At 43.9% G+C, this 17,550-nt stretch overlaps 1 long non-coding RNA gene across 1 annotated transcript; it reads right to left on the bottom strand.

The window, feature by feature from the left end:
• Positions 1 to 442: 442 nt before the first annotated feature.
• On the bottom strand, positions 443 to 6,659 carry LOC132009811 (uncharacterized). Its single transcript, XR_009402064.1, has 3 exons — positions 6,417 to 6,659; positions 2,464 to 2,527; positions 443 to 538 (listed from the first exon to the last, which is right to left on the bottom strand). It is a non-coding gene; the product is annotated as an uncharacterized LOC132009811 (long non-coding RNA).
• Positions 6,660 to 17,550: the final 10,891 nt, after the last annotated feature.

The following is a 17,550-nucleotide window of genomic DNA, read 5'->3' as shown; positions in this document are numbered from 1 at the left end:
ATCCTAATTTTAATTTAAAAGTCATGTTCCTTCATTTGCCACTCTTGTAGGGCCAAGGCCTTTCCTTCAGGTGTGACATGGCCGAGAGAGTGCCACACCAGTATTCTTGCATAAACCATCCTCTGAAAGCATTAGGGACAACTCCTAGTTTCAAAACTCTTTACCCAGGACAAAGAATTTGGAGAAACCTTCTAGAACCTTACTATTCTTTTCTGGTCTTCTAATTACCTCATGCATCTAATTCCATAGCATTTTTTAGGGACTCTCCCATGTATCCAGTCACTACAAAACATTGAATTTTATCTTGGTAGAAAGTTGGACACTTTTCACGTTTACTCTTACATCCCAGTTGACATAATACTTAAACATATATAAACATGTAACTACAATAACCAGTACAACTACCTGTCAAGAGTATGGGGAGCCGAGGACTCACCCAGCAGCTGTAGAGAGGACAGGAGTATCTTCTGGTGGCCAGCAGTGGAAGTGTTCAGGCTGCCTGCTGAGGGCTTCCGGAAGCAATTCTTACACATGGAATCTATTAAGCCCAACAAGTTGGTTAAAAGTAATACCTACTGTGCTCAACAACCTTCTTCCTATGTCATTGGATTCATTTTCTATTGTTGCTATAGCAAATTACCACAACTCAGCAGCTTAAAGTAGCCCCCAAGATTTATCTCACAGATTGGAAGATCAGAAGTCCTAGGTGGGCTCAACTGGGTCCTCCCTTTAGGGTCTCACAAAGATCTCACGAAAATCAAGGTGTGGGCAAGCTGGTCTCTTATCCAGAAGTTCTAGGGAAGACTCTGCTTCCATCCTCCTTCAAGTTGTTGGCCAACTGCTGTTCCTTGCAGTAGTAGGTCTGAAGTCCCCATTTCCTTGCTAGATGTCAGCTGGGATTACTCCCAAAAGCTGTCCACCTTCCTTGGCATGCAAGGAAGTCTTCTCCATTTCACACCAGCAATGATGTGTCAAATTCCCCTCATGCTTCAAATCCATGACCTCCTCTTCTGCTACCAGAGAAGTCTGCTTTTAAAAGAGCTCGTGTGATTAGCTCAGATTCACCCAGAGAAACCTACCAAAGTTAACTGTGCCATATGACATTCAAATACATTCAAATGCTGCACAGTCATGGGAGTGATAATTCATCATATCCATAGGTTCTAGGGATTAGAGCACTGGAGTCTTGGGAGCCATTTTTAGCATTCCCCCTGCCACAGTCATTAAAATGGAGATGGAAGGAAAGAACTTTCCAGGCAAATGGAGAAAGTAAGCAAAGATACGGGGAAATGACAGAGCAATGAGTGAACACCTTGGGGAAGATCAACACTGTCTCCCGCTTCAGTCCCAGCTGTGGCCTCTTTCTACTTCTAATGTTCCAGCTAACAACAGACAAAAGAAAGTGAGGGAATATGAGAAATTAAATTATGCTAATACATCTAAATAGTATTTCCCTGGGTTGTGTTCTAATTATTAGTTTAAGAAATGATGAGTTAAGAATTGAGGAAACTATCATCATATTCTTTCCCCAGAGAGCAAGAGTGAAGACTTGGAAATAATATCCTTTGTCTACCAACAAAGAATGATACAATGACATCAAAAGGTGCCCACTTTCCAGCCATTCAAGAAGAAAAAAAAATTTTAATGAGAATTCCCAATGCTAACTAGTAAAACTGATATGGTCAAAAATTGCAGTGTAAATGAATACAACTCATTAAGGACACAAATTTGAAATATTCTAAAAAGGATAAAAATATTCATATCCTTTGACTTTGGGGACTTTACACCAAGGAGATAATCCAAAAGAACTTTTTTAAATTATGCAATAAAAATACACTTTGTAGCAATATTTATATACTACAATATATTTCATCTAAATATTCATAATTGAAAAATGATTAGTACAATTATGGCTCTACCATTCAAAGGAATATTATTCAGATATTAGCATTTTAATTGTGAAGAACAAAATGAAATACTGAAAAATGTGTATGCTACTTTCCATTTAAAAGTAAAATGCAAAACCTTACCTACCTTTCTATTGCAACTGTGTGAAAAATACTGTACATAACCAAACTTTGGGAGGGAACTTGAAAAATGGAAAAAATTTTAGTAGGATGATGAATGAACTTTTTTCATTTTGATTTATATTAACAGTACTATAAGATTGTTCAATAAATAATAATAGTAAGCGTTTTTTAAAAATCATATATGAATTCTAAAAAACTCTGACTACCATGAATGTCATTGCACCCTCACTGGTTTTAAAAAGACCAGAGAAAATTAATCAAACAAACAAAACACAGACTACAAAGTCAAGGCCATTGCAAAAAGAACCCTCACCTCTACGCCGCCCCCCCCCCCCCCCGCAATAAAACAGAATCACAATTACATTTACCTTCTATGCCTTTGTCCATTTTACTTAAAGGAAACAAGCACGTGAGGTATTATTGAAAATCTTACCGTCTACCATGTGACCCAATGAGGACTTGGAGGAGGTAAAGAGAATCCACACAATTCACAATTTCTGGAAACGGAAAAAAAAAAAATTGGTTATCTGCAAGATTGTATTTCAGTGAAGGAGGGAGTCAATCCTCCTTGATGGGACACATCATCTAGAGAGCTATTAAGAGAAGCTTTGGGGCGCCTGGGTGGCTCAGTGGGTTAAGCTGCTGCCTTTGACCCGGGTCGTGATCCCGGGGTCCTCATTGCTCTCTCTGCTTGGGTGGGGAGCCTGCTCCCCCCACCCCCACCCCCGCCCCCTGCCTGCCTCTCTGCCTACTAGTGCTCTGTCTGTCAAAAAAAATTAAAAAATTTTAAAAAAAAAAAAAAAAAGAGAGAGAGAGAGAGAGAAGCTTCCTTTTTCATTGACCACTTGGTAATTCTGCTTAAAAACATCTTACAAAAACTCACATTCCTAACCTGAACTGGGTAGATGATACATTCAAATGCTGAGATGTGATTTAAAGAGCAGAGCAAACAAAGGAAAAATCAGGCCCTGTATCCAAAAGTTGAAACAAACTAACCCGTCTCTCCTCTGTGTAGATTTCAGTGTTTGCAAATGCACAGTAACGCCTGTCTCTCGCATTCTAAGTTGAAAATTGTTTTCACTGCGTTTTGCTGGGAATTGGCTCTTTTTCATCCTGGGACTGGCCTGGTAGTCCCTGAGTCTATAAGGAGGAAGCCTTCTGGATGGGAGATGGGAGTTCCCATTAAGGTCAGCCATTGATCAGAGAGCATTGCCCTGCCTCACCCCTGTTGGTTTCTATTCCCTTTGGTTTCATTTCCATCAAAGAAGCAAACATTGGGTGGAAGCAGTTCTATTACCGTATTTAAAATTCCTCCACTAGTCAGCAGCATTCAGGAAAAATTCATGTCTCTTCCAGCTCAAGGGGATCTATTGCAAATCCTTTAAATTGTCATATTATCCTCTCATTTGCTTCTATTTTAGCAAAGCAAATGATTAAAAATTAAACTTTCATTTAGAAGCGTAATTATTTTAAAGGATGTCAAGGCTTCATGTTAAACAAATTTACCTCAGCAAATAGAATGGGGACTTGGAATTCAATTGAAGAGTTAATGAAATAACCATAATTTAGTTAAGTGAATCAACCTACATCATCTTATTTATTTAAACAGATTTCTCTCCTTATTCAGTTTTCATGTATGGAATTGTGTTTTTTATTCCTTCAGTAAATGTCTTAGCTTCATAGAGTGAATCAGAGAAACATTTTTTTTTTTTTAAGTCAGGAAAAGTATTTTTTATATACATGAAAAGAAAAATTAATTCATGTGATTTTTCCTCAAACAGGGTGAGAAATTATAAAATAGGAAAATAGCAATAGTTCTAATCCAAATTTCTAATCCTTAAAAAATTCCCATGGAACATGAAGCTTAGATCTAAGTGGCCGAGATAAACTAGTTTAGCTTTATGTGTTGAAAAAGGTGAATGTCCAGTGCCCGGAGAGCTCTAGATTGATGAACTAAATGTGATAGACAGCCTTCTTCTGTTGGCTTCAGTGATCTCTGCCCTGGTATTCATACTCATCTTTGATCCCCATCCCTTGGATATGGGCTGGACATGGGGACTCGCTTCTTGGGCAAAGAATGTGGCAAGAGTGATGGAATGTCACTTCTCAAACTCACAAAAGACCATAACTTTGGTCTGTTGATACTTCTCTTGTCTTCTCTCTCACTTATTCTGATAAAGCAAGCTGTTCTGAGCTACACTATGGAAAGGCCCGGAACTAAAGATGTTCTCTACCCAACAGCCAGTAAAGAACTGGCCCATAGCACACAGCCCACAGGAAACTGAGTCCTCCCACCCACTAAGTCAGTGAGATTGGGAAGTGGATTCTTCTATTGTGGAGCCCTGAAATAACCACAGCCTCAGCCAACCCCTTGACTGCAGCATGGGTGGGATCTGAGCTGTGCCCAGATTTCTGATTCGCAGAAACTTCGACGTGATAAGTGTTGTTTTTTTTAAGCCCCTAATTTTGGGATGATTTGTTACACAGCAATATATGACTACTACGCTAACCAATAAATTCATTCATGAAAAAAGCATGTCTCCCATGGACGCATTCCTATTGAAATGCCTCAGCTCTATCTAGCAGATAATTCCGAATTATTTCAGATGATATGGCCTTCATGCTAAAATATATGCTAACCAGCTAATGGTTAAAGTACCAGGAACTGGTGCGGGAGGAGGCCATGGTGGAGGTCATGAGAGATACATGAAGAAAGTGCTGCCTCTTTGTCTCTTCTACCTTAAAATTGTATCCACCCCCCCCCCACCAGTCCAGTAGGCTCACTAGATTTTACTAGTGGGTGTCCCCACTAGTAAATTAGAGGGTTGTGGTAGCCTGTGTCTAGCACAGGCTACTAGTCTATTATTAATAATATACAGAAAAAGAATCTATGACTAAGGGGCTAAATTACTTACTTAGAAAAAAAAACATTAAACATAGGGCTATAGTTCTGCTTTGCATCTAGGCATTCAATATACAATGAATTTTTTTTATTTTTTTTTTATTTTATAAGTTGTAGGGTATGGTCTTGGGTGGCCATTCCAAATGGCCAGAGGTAGGAGAATTTTATCTGCAATAGATCCTTCATAAAATGATCTTTCTAGAACCTTCCATGTTTAATGTGTTTCATTCTTTCTTTAAGATTCTATGTATTTATTTATTTGAGAGAGACAGAGAATGACCAGGGAGAAGGGCAAAGGGAGAAGCAGCAGCAGGCTCCCCACTGCACAGGGAGCCCCACACGAGGCTCAATCCCAGGATCCCGGGATCATGACATGAGCTGAAGGTACATGCCGAACCAACTGAGCCACCCAGGTGCCCCTGATGTGTTTCTTAATGTATATCATCTCTACTAAGTACAGATACTTTGCCTCTGGTGTGGGACACCTACCAAGGGAGACCTGTGAGAAGATTTTGGTGGAAGGTGAACATGTCACGAAATGGATTCTCTTTTAATCCTTCATATTACTCCAGGAACAAGCCTCATTTGGGGATAGTCTTTGACATCTAATAACTTGTAGAATCTAATCTTCAGAAAGAGAGAACGTGGCACCTGGGTGGCTCAGTCAGTTAAGCCACCAAGCCACTGACTCTTGATTTCATCTGAGGTCATAATCTCAGGGTCATGATTAAGCCCCAAGTCGAGCTCTGTGCTCAGTAGGGAGTCTGCTTGTCCCTCTCTCCCTCTGCTACTCTCCCTGCTAGCTCTCTCTCTCTCTCTCTCTCTCTCTCAAATAAAGAAATAATATCAGATGAAAGAAAGAAAAGAAAGAAACAAAGAGAGAGGGAGGGAAAATGAGCCTTAGGTTCAACTGTAGTTAGCAGCAGAATCAAATAAGAATTTAAGGATATGGTTTTACTTTCAATATAGTCATGTATGACAAGCCATTCTGTTTTGTTTTGTTTTTATGATAAGGATATAAAATTTCCTTCCTTTAAAAAGCTGGGAAGCTTTAAATAAATTAAGTCCGGAATCTATCACCCTGCGCTGGCTTTCTCCTCACCTCCCTCCGCCTCCAAACATAGCATCTCATCCCCTGTCCCAGCTGAGTCAAAGAAAATGACTCTCCTCCAACAGAAGGCCCATTGCTTGGTTAGCGCTCCACAGTCCCTGCCAGTGACACTCCTGCCCTGCCCCAGTCCCCATGGCCGGGGTGGGATGTATGGATGGACTTGGGTCAATGGAGCCCCTTACCCATCTGATCCTCATGGGAATGAGCTCGCCCCCATGCAAACCTGCTGGGAGTAAGGGAAGAAAATTCCCCCAGAGAAAAGTTAGAGGAATGGCCTTGGGAAAACCAGGTATTAGTTCCTGAGCCCCTCCCTGTTCATTGTGATGCCGGCGGGGCGGGGCGGGGGGGGGGGGGGGCGGCATGATGCACCCACCTGCGAGCTGTACCAGGAGGGCTGCATGAGACACATGCAAGTCACACCCCAGGGTCTGGCGCCAGGAAGGTGCTCGGGAAGACTGGGTTCAACCAGAGAACGCACGAATTCTCCCAGGCTGGCTGCAGTCACCTTGCTGCTGTCTGCGCTTTACGGGATGCAAAGCTTCCTTCATTTAACAAACGCTGGGGTGGTAGCTCCAAATCGCCTAGAACTGCCGGCAGACTGCACACACACGTCCGCTGCTAGAAACCTGGGACGCGGGATTGGGCGGGGCGGGGCGGGGGGCCGGGGCTGGGAGGCGGGGTAGGGGATGGGCTTGGGGGACTCACTGCTGCCCTCAAGAGCGCTCAGTGCCTCGCATCTCCGGACCTGCCGGGGGCCTATCGCGGGCTTGCCGGGTGGCCGCTTGGCCACATGTTGGAACGCTTTGGTTTTTCGCTGGATGGGACGTCGGGGTTCAGAAACCGGGTCTCGGGACCCTGGCGGGAACAGCGGAGAGAGCCGGGCGGTGCCCTGTCGCAGGGGGCGCGGGGAAGAAAAGCCATCAGCAAGGAAATAAAAGGGTTAGTCAACTAGTGGCGGGCTGGCGATTCCAGAGAGCAAGCTCAGCGCCCAGGCTCCAGGGGCCACCCAAGGGGGCATCTGGAGGTCGTGTAGGGTCACCCCTGAGCTCGCACACCCAGGTCCTGGGTCCCCCTCACACCCTGTGGACTCACAGCAGCGGGTGTGGACGCCCTGACTGTCCACAGAAACATGCTTCCCCTCTGAGCTGCCAGGCGAATGAGCTGCCAGGCGAATAAAGCGGCTGGTGATCTAACTGATTTAAAGAGAAAAAAAAAATTTTTTAAGTAATCTCTGGTCAGCCTGGTTCACAACCTTCCCCCGCTTTTCCTTTCAATGTTTTTCTCATTGTAGTCTCCTTGCCCGCCCCATGCTCTCAAGTGCATTTAGTTGGAGGCAAAATTGACACACACAAGTCTTTGCATTGTTCTCAAGACAGTATTTGAACTTCCTAATGGCCCTAGGAATCCTCTGAGGGTCTTGCTCCTAATAAACCAAACCTGGAAAGTGGAAGAAAACAGTTTTCTCAGTTTTCTAACTCTGCTGTCTTTAAAATTGAAGACAATTGGAGAGCCCAGCTTGGACTTTCTCCTGACTCCCTCACCACATGCCTCTGGGTTAGGGACCTGTGGCCTTCCAGGACAGAGAGCTGAGGGAACAGAGGGGCATACCCATTTCCCCTGCTGAGCATTTACTAGAGCCAGGTCCCCCTGGGTGTTCTACGGAGCAACCCTGTGCCTGGAGGTATTATTAAACCCATTTTGCAGAGAGGAAAGTGAAGCCTGCAGATAAGGGACCTGCCCAAGGTGATCTCTGTTGTAGGCTGTACAGTGAAATCCTGGCCTGTGGGTCTTCAAATGCTCTTGAACCTCTTCCCCTGCCCCATTAGATCCTCACGTGGTTACCAGCAATTTTAGCCACTGCTCAGTTTAATGAAATCACCTGCAAACACGGTGACCACCATTTTCGGTCAGTGCCTATGTTAACCATCAGCAGGGAGCTGTAGTTTCTGGAAGGCCATGTTAAAGAAGATTGCATTTCATTCTGTTGACTCTCTGTGGTAGACTCTGGCACTGGTTAATTTTCCTTCAGGCTAGTAAATCTAGGTGCCGCCTGGCACTCAAATGTGTGTCCTTTACATAGAAATCACCTCCCCTCACTGATACCAGCCTCACACAACAGCATCATGAAAGCATATTTTCTTGCTTACATTCTTCTAGCGAAGATTTTCTTGCATTGTAATCTAAAGTCACAATAACAATGGATATTTCCTTCTCAAATGTGAGAAATGAGAAAAGTCATAATCATAGATTAATACTACAAGGTTTAAAATGAAGTGTCCAAAAGTCATAATCATAGATTAATACTACAAGGTTTAAAATGAAGTGTCCAAGTCTCGGATTTAGAGCAACATCTTTACCAATTCTCCAGTTTTCCCCTTGAAGAAAATTTTCCATCCTCTTAAGACCTGCTTATTATGTCAGAAGAAAATTTGCTTATTTCTTTGGCTGCATTTCTCCTTTGTTTTGCCTGAGTGATGTGGGTAAAAACTAGATGTACTAATAAAGAAATAGCTAGATGTCCTAGAAGCAGGAAAAAAAAAAAAGGACTGATAATCAAAGATTAAAAATGAAATTCAATTAAGACTTGTATCTAGGCTATAAGGAATAAACCTTTTGCTTTCCCATGTTTATCAAGTCTCTAATATGAACCAGACCCAGGCCGAGGAGCTAAAGAAGGAAATAGTCTCTGTGCCAGCCTTCATGGACCCACAGAGCAGTAGGGAAGACAGATCTGAGGCCAATCGTTAGTAATTATGAATTAAACAATACAGGAGAATATGGGAACATCTAGCAGGAGGATCAAACCCAGTCTGGGATTAGGGAAGCTGCCCCGGCGAAGGGAGAGTTTCCCCAGCAAAGCTTCCCCAATACAGGGGGTTGAAATGGAGAGAGCCATGCAAAGAACATCTAGGCCATGGAGAGTAGGAATGCAGACCAACAGGGATGAGGACAACCTGGCAGGATGGAAGAACTGAGATGATTCCAGAATGACTGAAGGGGAAAGATAGGCAAGAGAGCCATGCCAGGTGAAGTCGGGGATGTCCCAGCCTGGCGGGGGACATGACCTTTGCCACAGCTACCTACCTCAATGAAGTAGAGCCAAGAGGGGCAGCTCCAGCAGAACAGGGAACAATCATGCTCTACATGGCCGACTTTGCTAGCCCAGTGCTAGAAATAGTAGGTTCTAGTAAAACAGCAGCTATTTGCACATTATTGTTACAAATCTTTATGCTTAATTATCCCACTTCTTCTCTTCTTCCCGGCTTGAAACTAAGTGTTGCTCCCATTTTCCCCCTGTTTCTCTTTCTGACTTGTAGGTCGTGGATTCGTGAGGTTTCTCTCAATTCCCATATTCTTCCCTCCTCCGCCTCCCCATTTTGCCATGTGATATATTTAACAATCCCTTGCAGTGCCAAGCGGAAGGAGGAAATCATCCAGCTAGATTACTAAGGGGAAAAAATCCAGGACACTCTTGCCTCTTCAACAAATATCCATTCACTCCAGCCTGGCTCAAATCTGGAGAAGGCTGGTGGCTTTTACACAACCAACTGGCAAAATAAGGACTTTCTAGTTTGTGTTTTAAATGACAGGTAATTTATCCCCAAAGGGAATGTTCTAATTCATCATTGAGCTCCTCTTCATTAATTATGATGCCAAAGCTTGGGGTAGCACACAGAAAATGTGTGTCCCGGGTGCCAAATTGGTCCCTCTGTGAGTAGAAAAGCATTTTGGAAACCATGTTTGAGGCTGATGTACACACATTTTTGAGTCCTCAAAACTCATCTCTCTATTATGGCATAAATCACCAATAGCCTTGGCTTCTCAAAAAAAATTGGCGCCTGGTACTCTCCAGACACTTGTGCATATGTTGCATGTTATTTTGTTTTGTTTTCAAGTACTTTGGATTCCAGGAGACCTTCCTAAAAACCTACTTAATAAAATAACTTGTCCTGAAGGTTTATTTGAATGTATTCGAATTTCCTCAACCTTCTGGGATAGTCACCCTTTATTTTAACAGCCAACTATGATGACCTACAGTGTCCTTCCCCTGTTGGTGACAGGTCCAAAGCTTTCCCAACAGTTCAAGGACACAGGTTCTGGTCTCCTCTTGCTCTGAGTTCCTGCTCGGAACTCACACATCCAGCCCCTTCTTCTCAAGCATGAGCAAAGCTACCTCACTTTCATTTCCCAGGTGCCATCAATCCAGACTCTGTGTATACCAGACCTGCCTCGAATCTGGAGTCAACAGAAGGTAACCACAGCACTAAACAGAGGTGAGAGAGGTCGGAGAGGGACACCAGCAGAATGCGGGGCAGGGATGGTTACTGAGAATCCATCAGCTGGCCCCTGACTAAGACTCTCGTACTAGTTGTCATCTGTTTGAGGCCTTGGGTCACTGGTCCTTTTTCTCTCATCTCCAAAAGACTTCCTCTTTTTTCGCCACATGAATTCCATTGTTACTCTATCATTCAAAAAGCAACTACAGATATTTCATGTTCTCAAATAGCAGTTATTTCCTCTCAGTTGCACATTTACTGGAAACTCTTCAAGAAGAGGAGCCTACCTTTAAAGGTAACATCTACAACTTCTGTTTCAAAAATTCAACTGCTCCCTTAGACCTGTGTCTTCCTGTCCCTCTACATTCCTCACTTCTTGAGGGTGATATTTCTAACACAGAAAATTAACCCAAAAAGGCCATTTCATGAGAACTTTCTAGGTTCCACATGCTTAACAAGCTTTGTTTCCTTTCATCTTTAAAATCGCTCTCTATGATTAGCATCATTTTCTCCACTTTACAGATGATAATCCCCTGTACAGAGCTAAGATTCACTGAGTGCCGACTATGCATGAAGGTCTATGCTAAAAGCACTTTGCACAGGTCACCTTGCTCAGTCCTCACATCTCTACAAAGTTGAGATCATTACCATCCCCATTTCACAGATGAGGAGGCTGTGTTTCCAAGAGGAGAAATGATGAATATCAGCAACTCCACCCAAACAAGAATGAAGTCCAGGTCCACATAACTCCAAGGACTGGGATTTTTCCCTATACCGTAGAGCTTCGGTATGATGGCGCTCCAGAGATTTGGAGAACATTCTTTTAAAAGAACATGGGTTGGGTGCCTAGCTGCCTTAGTGGACTGAGCGTCTGACTTTGGCTCAGGTCATGATCTCAGGTCCTGGAATGGGCGGGCATCAGGCTCCACCACTCAGCACGGAGTCTGCTTCCCCCCCTCTCCCTTCCCCTTCCTCTGACCACCCCTCCCAGCTCATTCTATCTCTTTTTCCCTCTCAAATAAATAAATTGAATCTTTTAAAAATAAAGAAGAGAACATGGACAACGATGATCTTCCTGAGCTAACTCTGTGCCAGCTCATGGTATGACTCAACACGGGCCTTCAGTCATTAGTTGTCAGATGATCAAGGGATACTGGTTCCAGATTTGGCCTTCAGACTTCCAGGAGAACACCTCTTGGTTAAGGGGCTTGTTCACACTGGGTCTGTTCGTGGCTATCATCTGGCACCCCCTGAGATGGCTCACTTAACAGAGTGCCCATCAATTAAGAAAAAGCCTCCTTGCTGAGAGTATAGCATTAAATTTTCATGGTGAGAAAGAGGGAAAAATAGTAATCAGGGCAAGAATAAACTAGGCTTTGTTCTAACAAAACTCATGCTGTAATCATGCCTGATCTGCTTGCATCTCTTGAAAGCAGGTGGGATTGTGGCATGATGAAAGACTTTGCTGTCACCGTGTCACTTGAAAACTCCCAGTTCTTCCCCGTCAGCTACTGGGTCCTCACGTTCACCCTTCTCTAGTATCCACACTGGGTCAGGAACTTGGCACCCTGAGCTCTCAGAAGAATAGTGTCCTGGTACTAATGGAAGAAGGAGGTAATTTTCCTGGAAACTGAAACTGGGAAACTGAGGCTCCTGGCCTCTCTAAACCTAAGGGCTGGGCTCCTACAGGGGGCGCCTGCTGTTCTCATCAGACCCATGTCTAGGAGAAAGGTCTCCTTGTCAGGGAGCTGTATGGGAAGGGACAGGACGGACCATCATGACCCTCTGCCCAACACTGTTGGCAAGGTTACACCTTCTTGCCCTTCAGAGGCAGAAAAGAGAAAGAAAAATGGTAACAACCAGTATTGGAGAGAGTAGAGGAGTAGGCCCTTTTGAGAGTAAAATACAGAAGTCAGACTGGCAGAGTGTGCCACAGAGTTTTAAAAGCGTTCATTTCATTTGACCTAGCAATTCCACTTCTAGGAATTTATCCAAAAGAAATGATTTAAAATGTACACTATTTAAGCTATGAGGATGTTCATTCACTCAGTGTTTTTATAATAGCGTACAACTAGAATCAACCTAGATGTCCAACAGCAGAAAATTGGTTCAATTAATTTTGGTTCGTCCCTATAATGGAATACTCAGTGGCCATTAAAACAATAATGTACAGCTCTGTTTGTTGACAAGGAAAGATATGACATAAGGGGAAAGTGGATTAAATCAGTACAGTTCCATCTCTGTGTGTGCATGCGTTAGCAGTGGTTATCTCTTAGTAGCAGAATTATGACTTTGTTTCTTCTTTATACTTGTACGTACTCAGTGAAAATTTTGTAAGCACAGAAAAATGATAATCAAGAAAAGAATCAATCATGACAATTCTCTTTCTTAAAAAAAAAAAAGCGGGGGGGGGGTATATTTATCAAGAAACCCAAGGACAAAGATTAATCCTGGCAAGTTCCCATACAACCTGAAGATAGAAATCAGTTGGCTGCTGAACACGCAGTTGGAAGTGTGTTAGCTCCTCTGCCCTTTGATTAGTAAAGCTTCCCCTCTTCCACCGGAGCACTGAGTCAACAGGAACCACGGGCAGGGGTCTGTGACTTCCCACCTTTCCGCCTTGTTGCCTGGATCAAGGGTTCAGCTGTCCTCTTGCTTAGTGTTACACCCTAAGTGTTACACAAAGCCATTCATCCTTTGAGGATTCACTGAGCGCTCATCCTGTGCCAAGTGCTGAGCTAAGCATCTGGATTCAGAGGACATAAGAAATGGTCCTGTGCTTGGAAGAGAAGCCCTCCCTTGGTGTGGGTGCTCCCCCACTGGATCCCTCTAGCATATGATCTACAACTCTTGGGACATCTTCCCTTCCCACCTTGTTTTACCCTTGTCTTCTGCATGAAATCCTCTTTCAATCAGGCCATCTGTCCCTTGAGAGCTGCTCCTGAATCTCCCACAGCACGTAGGAGAGTGAATGGCACATAGCAGAAGCTCAATAAATATTTATGGAATGAATGAGTAGATGTAATTGCTACCAGAAAAGCGTATTTCCTTTATTTAGATTTATGTGAGTCTGATGTCTGATATCCTGGGTCAGTTGCAATTCTTTTCAGATGTAAGTGACAAAAAAAAAAAAAAAAAAAAAAAAAGGCAAAGCAAACTCTCTGAGCACAAAGGGAGATTACTGTCTCCCATAACTATGAAGTTTATAAGCAGAGTTTCAACTGATCCAAAGCTCAAATGATGCAGGAGTTGGTCTCCCTCTATCTCTCAGTTCTCTCTCATATCTGTGTTGACTCCATTGTTAGACACACTCTTCCCTTATGAAACCAAGATGCCTCCCGACAGCTCCACGCTCTTACAGATCCAAGTCTCCGGGGAAAAAAGAAAAGAGTACATCTCTTTGGAAATCCAACGAAAGTATCCAGTTGGGCTGATGAGACCTGGCTGGTTGGCTTGGGTCCTGTGTCCATCCTGAACAAATCACTGAGCTGGGGGATACCATGTCCTGACCGGCCAGGCCTGGGTCACATGACTTTGTCTTCCACAGAGTGAGGGAGAGGGTTTGGCTCCCCCCTAAACACGATCAGAGTGCCCTTACCAAAAGGATGGGTGGATTTGGGGAATAACACAAATCATGTCTATTAACTTTCCCTTCCTGGCAGGAAGCACATCTTGCTGATTTCTCCAGCCCAAACTTAACCCACCCCCTTTTAGCCATCAACACCTTTGTTTTCTCTCCCTCCCTAAGCAGCACAACTATAGCCCAGTCCATGTGCGGAAGATATAATGTTTCAAACTAAACCTCCAAGATCCAGCCAAGTTCTGCCTCTGGAGCTGGGTTTACTTCTCTCAGAGCCATCATTCCCCAACAACCCCAACTGCACAAGGGGATCATGTGGGATGAGGAGGGCTTTTTTTTTTTTTTTTTTAAGATTTATTTATTTATTTTGAGAGAGAGAGAGAGAGCAGGGAGAAGGGGCAGAGGGAGAGGGAGAGGAAGATTGAACATTCAGGCAGTGCTGAGAGCAGGACGCCGCCCTGCTACTTACTAACCCAAGGACAATAGACCAGTTAACCCATCTCTCTGAGCCTCACTTTCCTCATCTGGAAAATGGGAACCTTAACCCTTAATATCCAGGGATGCTGTGAGGAAGAAACAAAATAAGGCAGACAAAATTCTTGCACTCGTAGATGCTTAGAAATGCTTAGATGTCGGTTCCAAACAAGATTGCCAAAAGCAGTCTATTGCCTATTACTCATCCATGCAGAAGAGAACCTTGCTTTCTTTGTTCTGGACTGACTTGTTTTTCAAATACCAGCCATCCCTCCCATGCTTCACCAAGGAAGTCAGGATGCTTAATTTAAGAAATCCCTCTTAATGCTATCACAATGTGAGAGGATAGTTATTTAAAAAAGAAAAGTGAGTTTGAGCCATGCTTGGATAGCATGAAGTACAAAAGAGACATACATAGGCAAATTAACCTTGTAAAAAAAAAAAAAAAAAAAGGCACTCCAAAGACACTTACTGAATAATGAACGTGGATAATGGCAAGAAACACTGGTTACCCAAGCGCCCAGACCTGTCTTGGCAACTTCAAACATTTGTTTTATATATTGTTGACATTATATGAAAGGAAAGGTCACAGGTAAAATGTAAAGAGATTTTACTATTTGAGACTATGTTGCAAGAACAGCCTCCCTCTAGCCTCGGAATATCTAGAAGGGTTTAAATGTCACTAACGAGCTCAAAGTTATTGCAGTGGATTTGCAGAAAAAGGGATGTAAAGGGTTCTTTTTCATTAAAAATGTTCTTTGATTTTCACTTGTAGCTTTGGTGGTTTATTGGCAAGAGAGCCATTCATTGCAGGGGACTGATTCTTAGATGCGGGGGAGGGGGGTACAAAGTTGGGAAGGCATTGGGGCCAGTTTCCACATGAAAGGACTTTCTGCTCAGAAAGAAAAGTGTGGAGCAGCTGGCCAAGCTCAGATGGAGCCATTTCATTAATTTCTACAAAGAAAGGACATTGAGAAGAATACTCTGGAGCTCTCGTCCCTGTAAGCAAACCAGCCTCGAAACTCCGCTGGCCCCACATCTGGGCTACAAACCGCTCCTGCTTGCTGGTCACAAACACTAGGAATATTTATGTGGATCTTAGAGTTAACAGAAAGTGGGGGAAGGCAGGGCCCCGCAAGGAACCCAAGGCCTAGAGGGATCTGCAGGGTTGTAAAGATAAGCCTGCTCCCGGCCTCCAGTCAGTGTGACCAGCATACCAACGCAGGCCCGTGCCAGGGAGACCCTGGGGACTCCCTGGATGGCTTACTCTGTCTAGAGGACTCTGCTACAACACGGAGGTCTAAAAGGGGCCATGCCACACTCCTTCCCTCTTTTTTCTCCTCCTCTCTGGGCCAGACTGGCTCATGGTCTGAGGGCTCCCCAGGCACCCTAGCTCCCTTCCCAACTTCTCTCACAAATGTTTACCATAATAAAATCCCTGCATGTTTAATCCCATCTTGGCATCTGTTTCTGGAAGAATCCAGACTAACACAGGGCCCCACAGTCAAGACATACTAGAGAACCTGGAGAAGAAAACACAGGCATTAGGAAGGCTCTGTGTGCCAAGTGCTGTGGCGTGCTGTACATGGTTACACAGAGTCAGTGTTCCCCATATCCTCCAAACAGGGGAATGCTCTCGTTTTTGTTTAAGGCCAAGGAACTCCCCCAGCTGGTAATTGATGGCACTGAGGCTGGCACCCAGGCCACCTGCTTCCAGGGCCCACATGCTTAGCCAAACAACCATCACGAAGCACTTTGGTGGGACACGTGCTGGTTTTCCCTGGCCAGCAAATCATGCCCCTTCACTGGGGAACAGAACTTCTTTTCCAGAGAGAACACACTCAATATGGAGCTAAGCGGAAATGTCCCATCATGGGCACCTGGCCTAAGCTGGGCCAATCAACTGCTCTCCCCTGGATTCTCCTGCCAGCATTTTCCACTGTCATTACCAAGCTCATAGGAGGCAAGGCTCAGGCTGCCAGCAACCATCATGGAAAAAGCCTGCCCAAGGGATGCAAAGAGAGACGGCTGGAATATTAACACTTGACCCAACCACACCTGAAGTTGGGACACCCTGGGAGGAATCAGCTTTTCAATGACAGGCATCACTCGATTCCCTTATGCATATGCCAATTTGAGTTAGATTTCATCTCTTACAACCAACAGAGATCAGAATAAGAAAGGTGCTCTTTGGGGGTGCCTGGGTGGCTCAGAGGGCTAAGCCTCTGCCTTCAGGGGGTCATGATCTCGGGGGTTCCTGGGATCGAGCCCTGCATCAGGCTCTCTGCTCAGCAGGGAGCCTGCTTCCCCCCCTCTCTCTGCCTGCCTGCTTGTGATCTCCCAGTCTCTCTCTCTCTGTCAAATAAATAAATAAATAAAATCTTAAAAAAAAGAAAAAAAGAAAAAGAAAGGTGCTCTTCGAGTAAAGATTTTCAAGGACACTGAAATCTCTGTCAGTGTGCTAGCACTGCCATAACAAAGTTTTACAAACATCATGTGTAGTACCACACACCAAAGTGCTATAAAGTACTTAAACAATAAACATTCATGATCTCACAATTATGGAGTCTAGAAGTTCAAGACCAAGGCATTGACAGGGTTGGTCTCTTCTGAGGGTTGTGAAGGAAGAGTAGGTCATCTTCACCCATTTCTCTTCGCATGGTGTTCCCTGTGTGCCTGCATGACTGTCTTTGTAGCCAAATTCCCCTTCTTATAAAGACATTGGTCATATTAGATTAGGATCCTAACGACCCTCATCTTGACTCGTTCCCTCTGTAAAGACCCTATCTCCAAATAAGGCCACTTTCTGAGATACTGGGGATGAGGACTACTATGTATCTTTTTTTCAGTGGGAGGGTGTGATGTGAGGAATGCAGTTCAACCCATAACAAGATCCTGCTTCTACAGCCTAGGAGAGGGACAGGAGAATTTAAACAGGATGCCTGAAAGTAAAGAATTGATCTCCATCCCCAGTGAGGACAGGCTAAGAGCAAAGGGGAAGATTTCACAAAGCACCTCAGGATAACTCCCTTTTTAGGAAGGCTGAGAAACAAAGGGAAATAGTCACAGAAGAGAAGTCCTCCCCATCTCCAAAGACCCTTCAACAGGATTCTTTTTTTTTTTTTTTTTAAAGATTTTATTTATTTATTTGACAGAGAGAAATCACAAGTAGATGG

This window comes from Mustela nigripes, chromosome 2 (genome assembly GCF_022355385.1).
Source record: "Mustela nigripes isolate SB6536 chromosome 2, MUSNIG.SB6536, whole genome shotgun sequence".
Lineage (NCBI taxonomy): Eukaryota > Metazoa > Chordata > Mammalia > Carnivora > Mustelidae > Mustela > Mustela nigripes.
This window is presented reverse-complemented; position numbering and strand designations above follow the sequence as displayed.